The sequence below is a fragment of the Pteropus alecto genome, unplaced genomic scaffold, assembly GCF_000325575.1.
Source record: "Pteropus alecto unplaced genomic scaffold, ASM32557v1 scaffold166, whole genome shotgun sequence".
Lineage (NCBI taxonomy): Eukaryota > Metazoa > Chordata > Mammalia > Chiroptera > Pteropodidae > Pteropus > Pteropus alecto.
Window position 1 is genome coordinate 7,617,535 of NW_006439757.1, and position 13,209 is coordinate 7,630,743.

Consider the following 13,209-nt stretch of genomic DNA (forward strand, 5'->3'; position numbering starts at 1 on the left):
CCCACCCCCTCGGCCTTAACCGCGAACCCGAGGCGGGGAGAACTGATCTCGTCCAGAAATCCAACGGGAGTAGGGTGTGCGGATGCCGCGAGTCCCGGTTCCCAACGTCCCCACACCCCTAGGCAGGAGTGCTGGAGTTGTCGGATCTTTCCGAGCATCTTGCAACCGGCCCGCACAGGGACCCGAAAGGCTGATTCCACGCCCCACCACAGTTCCCCAGAGCCAATTTCGGGCTCTAGCATGCCTTTTCTTCCTCATCCTTCACTCCATCGACGAGAGATTTCTCAAAAGTCCTTTAAAAGGTGTAAACTTGAAACTTACCCCTCTGTTGGATTCGTCTTTTCCGACCTTGTTTATTGGAGTTGGAAGGGTGGCAATGGAAGGGAGCGGAGAGGGGAGGAAAGATCTGCTGGTGTTTCTCCTGATCAAATGCTAAAGCTTGATGGAGATAAGCAGAGACGCCCCCTTAAAGCCGAACTCCAGCTCATCCCCGGATCACGTGACGCGCCCCACAAGTAGCGCCCGAAGCTCCCCCCACAAACACCTCACCTTGGATATACACCTCGGGGGTGCGTTGCCTAGGAATTCTGAAAAGAAACGCAATTAAACAAATCCACACATTGTTAGACTCACAGGCGCGGTGCAGAGGAAAGTAATCACTCATCCCCACACAGTCCTTGACTCCGCGAAGACAAGGCAATTTTACAAGGCTTTTAAAAAGTCAATGCCACCGCGTTTTCCTTTGTTTGCAGGTCAGTGCCATCTTGCGGCCGAAGTTACACCCGGCGGAAAAAGCTGGACCGTAAGCCCAACTCAAGAATGAAATGGGTTGCTATTTACGGAAAGAGAAAATGGGAAATTTAGATGACATAGGCCACTATATGTTTCTTGCTTTCTTTTGTGGCGTTCAAACCTTTCTTAAGCCAATGAAGCCAATGCTGAGTTTTTTCTCTCCTTTTATAAGTGAAGAGAAGATTTTAACAAGGCAAAAATAGAGAATTGGATGAGAGAGCCTGGCCTTTCAGTCCTCCTTTCTTGCTACTAAGAAAATGCATTGAGTCACCTTTGTTCTCAGCGCCTGACTGCTTTTTATAGGGGAGCACGATGAATGGAACATTTCCGTGGTCAAAGAGTCAGTACCATTTCCTCGGTGCTTAATCTACTGCTGTACTGAACATTATGGAGAAAAGAATAGAACGTACACAGAGTACATCGATGGTGGCCAAACCATCATGGTGCCCCATGATTCAGAATAATTAATGATACACTGATCTTAGATGTTTTACATAGTTCTGCTCTATTTTGAAAAGTTAAAGTTGTGTAATTCACACACACAGAAATTATTTACTGATGTAGACGAATAAAACTCCTTCCAAATCAAACTGTCAGAAATAAGAAGTCTTCCTAAGTAAAGATATAGGGCACTGCCTAGGAGATGCATAAAGCTTTTATTACATAACAACTATGATTGCATTCTGTTTCCAAACTAAAAACAAAACTAAATCCCAAGGCAAATGGAATTGCCTGAACTTTCCACTGCTAAGGAATGTTTTCTTTTTCTGGTTGTTAGGCTGAATAAACACTGTTTAAAGTTCGATATAAGTCACAGCTCGTTTATTTATATATATAGATAGTAATGTACAAAATCTGTTTTTTTCCCCAGGAAAGCGTTTTAAAATATTTGTCACTAGATATTTTTATATAATTGGAAAGAGATATGATCAAGAATTAAAATATCATGCTTATGCAATAAGTGTACTATAATACACACGAGCATACATTTTTTAAAAATCTCACTAATGGTTAAACAGAGTAAAATGACATTGATATTTTTTTTCTTCTCTCTCTTTTTTTTTTTTACCAAAAATGAAAATTAAGGCATAATTAGGAATTTCAATCCTTTTAAAGAGCTATAACTCATTTAGGCTTCTATTCACCCTTTGTCCATTCCATTCACTTAAGACATATTCTGTTCTTGGAAACAAGTTTACACCAAGGTTTGGATCATCAAATTGGCTATTTTTAGCCTGTTATAAGAATTATAAATGAAATATTTTAAATCTCTACGAAGAACATATTTTCATGTAAATATTTTTGCTTTATCAGCAAGTATTTTGGACTTGAGAATATAGTTTAGACTCATTAGATACTCTCCTTTATGTATTTTCCAAGAATGCTAATAAAGGCATGTCTGCAAGAATGCCTGAACTACTGTAGCCATTGTATTTTGTTATCTTAATTAATTTTTATAAAGTATCTCCCCTAAGGAAAATTTATAAAGCTGCATTCTTGAGATAGTCATATCAAATACCAACCTTTGATAGATCATTGGTCTCAAAGACTTTTTCTATGTCAAATTTTGTAGTACAAAGAGCAGTTCTGAAATGCTCCTCGATGGCAGCAAAATTTTTAATACTCTGGGAGTATCATTCACTAAGTACTCTTTCCTAAGTGTAAAATCGAAAAATCAAGCATAGCATAATCACCAAATATAATCTTGGAAAGACTGGAATAAAGTAATCTGAGTTCCTCAGAAGATATGTGTCAAGTATCTGAATTCCTCAAAACATGTGTTAAAAAGAAGACACATTAAATAATTAAAGATCATTTCTTTTTCTACTCTTAGGTGAATAGTCAGTCACATACTTTCCTATTTGGGGTTCAAACTAGATAAAACCTTGGCTAGGGAGAGAAAATTTTTTGCATGTTTTGTATTTCTTTCTGAAATTTCATAATAGTAAGACCTATAAACCATAACTAGGAGAATTAAATTAATGACCTATTCTCATAATCTCTCGGGCAACAGTCTTGTTCTACCATTTAAACTGAAGGGTAAGATCTACTTATAAAACCTCTGTAGATCTTAAGTTTAGAAGACAAAAAATAGAACATCTTTATGGTTTGACCCTTTAAATTCTATGATTTGATAATTGACTACATAAAAGAGTGCCACTATACTTGGTACAGGAATTTATCCACTGTAATTACTTTTTCGATCTCCTGATGAATTTCTTCTGCAAGGGCTAAAGTTTCTGAAATACTATTAGGCCTCGATACAGGAAAATTATAATAATCATTTAGAAAAAATCTTGATAGGCATTAGCACTATGTATAACTAGAAATGTAAGTAGAAAACTAGAATGTAGATGATATTTATAAGGAGGAAATTCTACTGGGGTAGAACTTACTATCCAGCATGTTGGTGAATCAGTTCATATTTTATGAATTAATTAGGTGCCAATTTTTCTTTCTTTCTGTGACTTACCTACTGCATTTCTTTTTTTTTTTTTTTTTTTTGATCTATGATGCCACAGAATGTAAGTTGTATTGTTATTTTATGGACCACCAAGAAAGAAAAAGATGCTTCCAGTAAAGCAATGACATATAATCAATTGCAAATGAATCTCAAAGTTAGAGTATTAAAACGTTAAAGAAAAAAATCTTGATGCTAGAACCTATGATATATAGTAGTTAAAGAGTTTTAACTAACTTGATTAGTATGATCAATTAGTCAATACAATTACTTTATTCAATTGTCTTTTGAGAAAGTTAACTAGCAGAAAGAACTGACAGCTAATTTAGTTAAAATGTTAGTATTCTAGTATATAGACAAACAATTCAGTTATCTTCCTAGAATAGAGGTCACCAAATACTATTTATGGGTTTGTTCTTTATTTGAAATAGAAATGCACTTCAAGAAAGTTCTCATTTGGTTACATAGACTACAAATTTAGAGCATTTTGTTTTAAAACTGACAGAATAAGACTCTAGAGGACTAGGATCTTAAAACTGAATAAATATCCAAACATTTTCCTGAAGATCTCATCTTGTCAGACACCCTTTAGTAATTCGACAAATATGTAATGCTATTTTACAAAAGAGTAACACTTTGTATTTGTTGCATGCCTAATGAAAAGAGCTTTGCCACTGTTACTATTATTTTTTATTATAATTATTACCATTCATATCTCCTTTCAGAGAAATGGAGTAGGAACTGCTAGTGAAAAGGGCAAGTATTAATGCCACCACTGAACCTTCCACCGTCAACAACAAATGTCTCTGACTGTTCATCTTGCTCCCCTCCAACCCCTACCTGACCCCCACCTCCAAAATCTCAGACTCGGCGTTACACCTCTTCACAATACAGCACTTCAGGTAGCCAACATGAGTAGATCAGACTTGATCTCACGGTGTAAAACTATTCCACATCCCTGAGATAGAGCAATTTTCCCCAAAGATAAGGAAAAGATTCCTTATGTGCATCTAAATAATATCACAAACAGGCACAGAAGTGGTATAAAGTATTCCCAGGTATCACTTTGCTTAGGTCAGTATCTTTTTTTAATTACTTTGTTTAAGGTCTAGCTGTTGCTTTTTCTTCCCCCCAGGTATGTATAAATCTAGAAAGAGGATAAATATTCAAGGAAGGGCTGTGGTATAATCTGACTCTTCTCAACCCAGGAAACTACTTAGCTACCAACTCTCTGCTGGCAGAGTATGTAGTTGAAAATAACTCAACTGCACGAATTATTACAACTACAATTTCAAAACCATAGTCGAACCTTAAATATTACCTAGAAATTCTTGGACTTGAGTGACTCCCAATTCCTCTCTTCTTAGAATATATTTCAGATTGTCCCCTCATACCTTCAGTCTCAATGGACTCCTCTTCCTTCTGAAGTGAGTAAAAGCCATAAGGTATTTACTCCCTAACTTTCCCATCCCTCATTTGGGCAGTGGGACCTTCAGCCCAGCTGTTTCAGCCCCCAGACTTTGAGTCACCTTAGCTCACTGAATTTTCCCAGCTGATGTCCCAAACATCATGCAGCAGAGACAAGCTATCACCATTGTGCTCTCCCACTCAATCCATGAGCATAAAATTCACGGGTAAGTTGTTTTATTCTACTAAATTCTGGGAGGTTTGTTAAACAATAACATAACACCTGTTTATTTAATAATTCAGTTTTCTTGGGTTAACATTAAAATAAAAACAAAATTGCTCACTCTTTCTCATTATAACTCCTTCACCCATGTTATGGCTTCTCTGGCTGTCTTCTCTTTCTTGGTAGCTTCTCCAAGAATAAGGTACATTACCGTCCTCTCATTTGTTCCTCAATATGGCCAACCTGAATCTGCTTTTGCCCAGGACACCAATGACCAAAACCAGGAGACACAACTCAGACTTTATTGTATTTATTCTTTATGTTGCATTTGACTCTCTTGACCATTCTATCCTTCTGGAATTTTCTTTTCCTTTGACTTCACTAACTGTGTATTTCAGGCTTTTCTCTTTCCTTACTGGCTGTTCCTCAGTCTTCTCCCCCAGGATCCGCTGTCTCATCTACCTCTTAGGTGTTTTTCTCCCTGGGATCCTGTTATACAAATGGGCCAGAGACGGCACCTGTGTGTTTAACTTAAAATGGTCCTCATATTGTCTCCTTCTTCAAAGCAGGCTAGGACTTATTAGCCCAAAGCCAAACTGCTCCAAACTCAAATTTTCATACATCTAATTGCTTTAAATGTAGTCCAAATAAATATATTTTTTGGCTAGTTAAACCCTACTTACTTTACATACTCTGAGGAACTGTACTCATCATTTGTTAATCATAGAGAAGATAAATCCTATAGCCATAAAAGACACCAATCTGCTGTTATCCTTTGGAGCTCTCTGCCTCAAGTCTCCCCACCTTGCTGATGAGTGATGCCACCTAGGCCTAATAGTTCTCTTTCTATTTTCTCCTTCTCCTCCAAGAGTCTCCTTGTCCTTTCCCCCTTCTGGGTGGTAGCCTCACATGTTGTCTCCAGAAGGTCTCTTACTAAAAAGAGACTTCCCCTGTCACTCAAGCCTGTCCAAGACCACCAAATAATTCTTGTGTGTTACTTGCGTTTTGTGGTTCTGTCTCTTCTGTGATCAACCCTGAATTGCTCAAATTTACTGGAGATTTCATGATTAACCTTCTCTTTTTTTTCCCCACTCTTAATGCATAATCAAACCCTCTGTCATCAAGTACATGCTTGTAGGCTCCTAACTCTAAATGCCTATCTAAAGTACAGATCTTTTTCACCTTTCCTTGACAGTGTGCTTCTCAGATAGTGGACTAGATGGCCATTATTGCCATCATCTCTATCCCTCAAACCAGAATCTAAGAATCGTCCCCAGGATTTCCCTCTCTCATACTCTCAAATTCAATTAGGCAGATTCCCATTTTCTCATTTTACTCTCTACATACCTCTCAAATGCGTTCTCTTACATCCATCAAGCTCTACTTATTTCTCTACGAAATGGTCTCTCTGTCACTAACTGCTTTCACAGCAATCCAATTATATCCCTTGCTTAAATTGTCTAGTTGCTCTCCAGATCCTTCCAGTAAAGCACAATGTCCTTTATAACTAACATTTTCTGCATCATCCTCTATCACTTCCCACACACTTCAGTCATACTGAACTATCTGCACTTCTCTGAATGTTACACTCTATCACCTTCACACTGTTTCCCCACTCCTTACGTGCCCATCCCCTCCATCTGCTTTTTTGAACTCTCACCAATTCTGCAAACTTCAGCTGAAGGATCTTTTCAACTCTGAAGCCCTCTCTTATACCTTGCCCTCTCCTCAAACTCCCCATAAGCTGAATTTGTTTTATTTTCATTTCTACAGCTCACTAAGTTTATTTCTGACACAGAACTTATCACACTGTGTTGCAATTTATTATTTATTTGCACAGATCTACAACTACACTGTGGTTACTGGAAAGCGGTAACTACTTCTTTAACCTTTTTAAACTTAGAGACTGGAATGATATCTGGTATATTATAAGATACTGAAAAAAGTTTTTGTTAAAGGATCGAAGAATATTAAGGTGGGGTTGCATAAATTATGAGCGTCACAAATCAAGCCGTTGTTCATCCCAAACATTTAAAAAATGCCTTTGGCATTTTAGCTATGATGGATTATTGCTATTTTTATGCATACACATAATGCTGGTATACGTGTCTACATTTTATACAGATATATGCTTACTACTGTACTATTCTTGATGATTCTTCTCATATTTTTAGATGAGAAGAGGCTCAAATAATGCCTTTGAAAACACATACGATGTCTAGCAGAGGAGATATCTCATATCTTTTTCTTCCTGCTAAATAATATACTTTTAAAAACTGAGTTACCTGTAAGAATAAGAGTAAGAATATGGAAACAGATGCACTTTTCAAGAGCATATTATTAAATAATCTCAATTTTTTATTCTGGGCTTATGCTTTGAACAGTTTACTAAATAGTCTTTTTAAAGACTATTCAAAACAAAACAACATTCCAAAAATAAATAAATTCTTTCCCTTTCACATCCACTTAAATAGAGTAAAAACTATATTTAGACTTACAAGTAGACAAAATATTAACCATTAAAAATTAGCTAAGAAATGAAATTTAATTTTAAAAAACAACATCGGGGAGATACTTATCAACAACACCACTTTTTGTGAGGAGTTTTGATTCAAAAGAGGGGACTTTATGGCCCATATATGGATTTATATGATAGAATGTCTCCAGAAGAATCTATGTTCTTTTTTTTTATGTATTTTGTGCTGGAATTTTAAAAATAATATAATTAGAAAAAGAACTGACCTGTAAGACATCCACAACTTTATAATAGAATGAATCAAATATCATTATATAGTTATTATAGCTACAGGAAAGAGAATGTCACAGTATTAATGGGAAACTTAACAGTATTTCTTCATTTTTTTCTTATATGGAAGGGAGAGAAACAATTTCTATGACCATTAAATTTTTCCGAATATCCAAAAAGGTTATTTTTCTATATGTATGTCTGTAATGCATGTGCTTGTTAATGGCATAAAGTCATAGATATTTAGAGCTCATGGGGAGCTCCAGAACTGCTAGTCAAAACATTTCATTTTTCAGACAAAGAAAGTGAAGACTAAAAAGATCAAGTGCTTTGTGTAAAACTACACCATTAATTGGGGATAAAAACCTGGCTGCAATACAAGTGTTTTGACTTGTATTGTCCTTTACACAAATATGTATGTGACTGTACAACTATATATACATATGTATCACATATGTGTGTATGTATTTTTAACCTGGAAAATTTAAAATACCGTTTACTTTAAAAAAAATAGTTGTGTTCCTTAAAAAACGGTATGTGTTCACAATTATAAGTTTTTCTTTGTTTTAAGTTCTAATATTGATTATATGATAAACTATGACTATTCCACAGAAATCAATGAAGCAATGAGCATAATAAAAATATTTCGATACCACACAGAAATGGCTCTTTCCACATCTTTTAAGAATTAAGGATTTAACTTTACCATGATAGAAACTGTGGATAAAGAAATATTACTCTTAATTAATATAAAAAAATTCTCAGAGGAAAAAATGCATCAAATAAAATAGTACTAGTTTCTCTACTTTATCTACCCCACTATTCCTATGACTAATATATCAAGATCACATATCATTTGAGATTGTACCAAAGCACTTAGTAACTGTCCTCCACAAATGGTAGCTGTTATTAAAATGCAGCAATAACTTCAACAAAAACAACAGACATGTTCCTCGAGAGAAATGTTACCCCAGGCATTGTTTGTAGCATGTTTTATTATCAATAATTTTATTTAGGAGTCCCAAGTTATTTTAACTTTCGCCTTTACAGATAGGCTATCTTTCATAACTGTTAAAGAACCATGACTACTGGGAAACAGCCAGTTTAATTTTGCAATACACATAAAATCCAACTTAATTTCCCAAATGAGCATTTTATAAATAGTGAGTAGGAAAATTACTGGAGCAGAGGTGGACATCACTATTTCTGTTCCCAGAGGTAGTACTCTCCCTGTTTGAATGTTACTTCATAAAACAGAAACAAAATTTTTCTGTTCTACAAAGAGCGATGATGAGTCTTGAATCCCTCCTGGGAAATTTAAAGATAAAAATACATATATTTTCATGTCTTCCTCTTTGTGTAGAATATTGTTGGGATTTTCAAATTGCAATTTCTTCTCCCAGAAAGATTCTTAATAATTCTTTTTTTCGACTCTATGTACATCTTACGTGTATTTAAAGAAGAAATTCTGACTCCCTTTTTGAGATCTGCGTGTTTGTGTATGTGGCAGGAAGGGAAATGGTGGGTTAATCAAAATCTTCATCTTAATGACGTGTTGGCCTTTTATTTTTAATACTCTAATAACAGTCATTTCAACCTAAAGGTTCATGTCATCCAACGAACAAGAAAATTTGTGGAAAAGAAAAAATAATATTCATCTTATATGTTTAATATACAAAAGCTTATAGCATAGACTAGTTTTTTGGGAGAGAGTCACAAGGAGGTTCCCTTGAAAATTGTTTTAAAGCCAATGTGTATGCGAAGTAGGTATGTTCTATACCTGTGCAAGGGATGGGAGGATGGAAAGTTATGTGGCAATGTGTAGTACACTAACTGTCCAGATATTGCAGTTAAGAAAGTCTAAGAACCAAGCTTTTTCTCACTGATCTCACTTCTTGACACTTCCATCCCTCCTCTCAGCTACTGCAGAATCCCAAGGGCCTGCTCAGACTGCCTACTGGGTTAAAATGTGGGGGTGAATATACTAGTATTCCAGAAATAGAAAAGAATGAAATAGGAACTAGATATACTTGAGGTATTTAAAAGCTCTCTGGCTGATACAAAGAACATCTATACAGATCCCTTGAATATCAAATGCTAAAATTCAGCAGAAAAAGAGCACGAGAATTTTTGTCTGCTTCTGGAATAATGTAAAATTAGATTTACAAACAACATTGCTCCCAAAGGATACAGTCCTCTCCACTTTACAGAGTTCCAGTCCCACAGAATTGCACTCATCACCAGTCACCAGACTCACCATGAAGTGACTGTCATTTAATTGTTTTTAGTTTTAAAGTATACAATAAATACACCCTTCCTTGTGCTCCGCGCTCTCTCGCTCTCTCTCGCTCTCTCTCGCTCTCTCTCTCTCTCTCTCTCTCTCTCTCTCTCTCTCTCTCTCGCGCTCTCTCTCTCTCTCTCTCTCTCTCTCTCTCTCTCTCTCTCTCTCTCTCTCTCACACACACACACACACACACACACACACACACACACACATCTAATGACTAAAAATAAGGCAAACCTGCACAATACAGATTTGGAAACACTGGAGATGGAAATCACGTTGAGGAGAAACAGAAAGTTTTTTTTTCTTTGTCATTTTAAATCTACTGTAACACTTTTACCCCCTCGTCATCTTTTTGTCACTGAGCATAGTCTTGCAAAGCGTTGTCCGTTTCAGCTTCACTTCCCAGCTTCAAGCTTGCCCACGCCCACGACTTCTACTCCCAAGCAATGGGAATAAATCCTTTCCCTGTTATGCGTGGCGCATTGCCGCTGACTCCTTTGTGTCCCCTACACGGTCAACCTCTGTGCCTAGACTTTTCCCTTCCTCACTCCAAAAAGGTGCAAAACAGCAATGGTCTGTTTGGGTCTTTTTTGTTTGTTTGTTTGTTTGTTTTGGTTTTTGATTTTTCCGAACAAAGAGAAAACCTGGGCCTTACAGCTTTTTCTCAGGGAGCCTAAGCTCTTAGAGATGCCCCCGCACCCGCTTGTGAGCACTAGCTCAACACTCCTCCGAGTTCACTTCACCGGGCCGGGGTAAGAAAGGGCAGGAATCTTCCCGTTCATCAAGTTAACTTGGCTTCGGCGAGGCCACGGTAACATGGTGCCATCCTGGGGGCCTGCAGCTTCTCTCTAGTGCCCCCAAACAGCAAGGTATGAGCTGAGATGCCCCGGCCCAGTCTCTGGGAAAGGCTGGCGCGGAGCAGGCGCCCTGGAGCAGGGTCTCGGGGGTCGCGGGGGTCGCGAGAACAGTCACGTGTCCCCGAGGTACCTCTAAAACCCCTGCGGCTCCCCGATTCCTTCTCCCCACCGCCACCTCCAGGTCTCCTCCTGCAGCCACCGCCGCCCGCGCGCAGGAGCGACTGCGCTCTGCCGCGTTCCCTGGAGCAGAGGCGCCCGCAGCGGCCGGGGCACCCCGAGGTACGGGGTTCAGCCTCTTCCCGCCACCCCCTTCCGAGCGTGGGTGGGCCTGCAGGGAAGAAAGGGCGAGTACGCGCGGGGCCCTGGGAGCCGTACTCCGGTCTCCGGTCCCCGGGCGTTTTCGGGGCTCCGGAGAGGGCGGGGTGGGGAAGCCGAAAGCAGCTCGGCTTGAAAAATGGGGGTTTGAGGGGCAGAACAGGCAATTTTTAGGCATGAAGGGAGAGCGGGGAAGGGACCTAGAGGAATTCTTTGGTGTGGGGCAGATACTCACCCGGGCGGAGCAGGCACGGGCCGAATCCGGAGAGAGGGTGTCGGGGATCCGAGCTGGAACCTGGGAGGGAGGGGATGGGGGAGGTGGATTGGAGAGAACCAAGCACTCCCCTCGGCGGGGCTAGCCCAGGGTGCAGGCCAGCTGGCGTCCGAGGCTGGGGAACGGCCGTCCGCAGGGTTTCCCGGGCCAGTGCACAGCCCTAGCCGGACTCTGGAGAGGCCCCGGGGCGCAGTCCACCGGGAGTCACTCCGGGCGTCCAGCTGCCGCGCTGTCCCGCAGCTGGCCGCAGACCCAAGGCAGCTGTGACCCTGGGTTTGCGCTCCTGTTTGCGAGGTGGCCTCAGCACAAATGCGAGCAGTGACATGCATCCATACACCTTGGATTCCAAAAACAAGCATTATCTCCAAGTTTATCGACCTTTAGTTTATTTTTTTAAAGGAACTGAACTATTCCTTTGGGTCGAAGCCAAAAGATTTTGCCATAGACCATGGAAATAGCCTAAAGTGCTCTCAGCAGAATTTTGCAGCCTGAATGCAATTTTAAATTTCAGATTGCTCAAGGGGAAGAGAAACTCTGCTGTTAGACTTGAGAAGAGAGGGTGGCGTGTGCCTGCGTTTGTCAGCCGAGCAGCATAGCTGTATTTATCTTTCCAATTCAAATTTTGTCAGATTCTGGCTTTAAAAAAATAAATCATGGGAATATTCGAGAACCTGGAATCTCGCCATCGTTCCAGTATCACAGCAAAATAGGCAATAGTTGATATTTTGTCATTGTTAGAGGGGGAAAAAATTACGTGTATTTTATTCCGGCGTGTGATTGGCATCCTTTGTGAGAAGAAAGATGTGCATTTTTATTAGGCAGCAAATTATCCTAATAAAGAAACGTTATTTAAATGTATAAACTCAATCTTTAGTATCCTTTGAGTTTCCTTCAGTTTCTCCTATTATTCTTTCTAAGAACTATCTACTTAACATACTTAAAGTCTACTCAGATTTCACTTGTCAATGTCAGATAAATTTTTATTAAAATATTACAATGAACACAATTTGATGAAGAACTTTTATTTTTTTTTTCACTTTTTACTCAGAAGATTAAAATTTTATGTTTCAGCCTGGTAATTGAGACGGTGGAAGATAAAACTAGATACAAAAGAGAACAAAATCTCATATTTAAGCACAACAAAGGTTTCACACAGTCAATATCAAATTACCTCTCAAATAATGTTTCATTTTAAGACATTCTCTCTTTTGGTTATAGTTCATAATTTCTCTGGGATCTGAGATGAAGAAAAGTTCACATATAACATTACTTTTATTATGTATAAAATATTTATCTTGCATAAATTGTACAGCATTCTAACACCCTTGAAAGACAAACATATTTCCATTATAAGTTCACTTACTGTGCTTTTCAAGAAAAAGGAAGTGAAGAAGTAAGTTTAAGGAAAGAAGTCCTTTGGGCACTTTTTATCTTTTACTTTAAAGTGATTTCTCTATCTTAGATTTTCAATTAAAAAAAAAAACAACAGGAGACATACATCTTATTGGATAAAATTTTCCTAGTGTTAAAATAGTCCCCGGCTATAAGAAGGCACTTGTAAAGAAACTGCTTAACATTCACCCCTGGCCCCATTTGCAATACCATTATTTAGTTGTCAGAGGTCTTTCAGTGGAGCAAAGATTCATAGAATGCTCATTTAGTGCAGAGCACCATGTTAGGTGTTATATATGTGTATGTGTGTAGATGGGGTGGGTGGGGTGGGGCTAGAGAGAGAGCAGGAAAAGACTGACTGCATAGTTACACCAAATAAAATGAATTAATGAATGTTGAGAGAGAGAAAAAAATAAGAAAAATGATAATTTATCAATCTACCAATAGGTACAAAT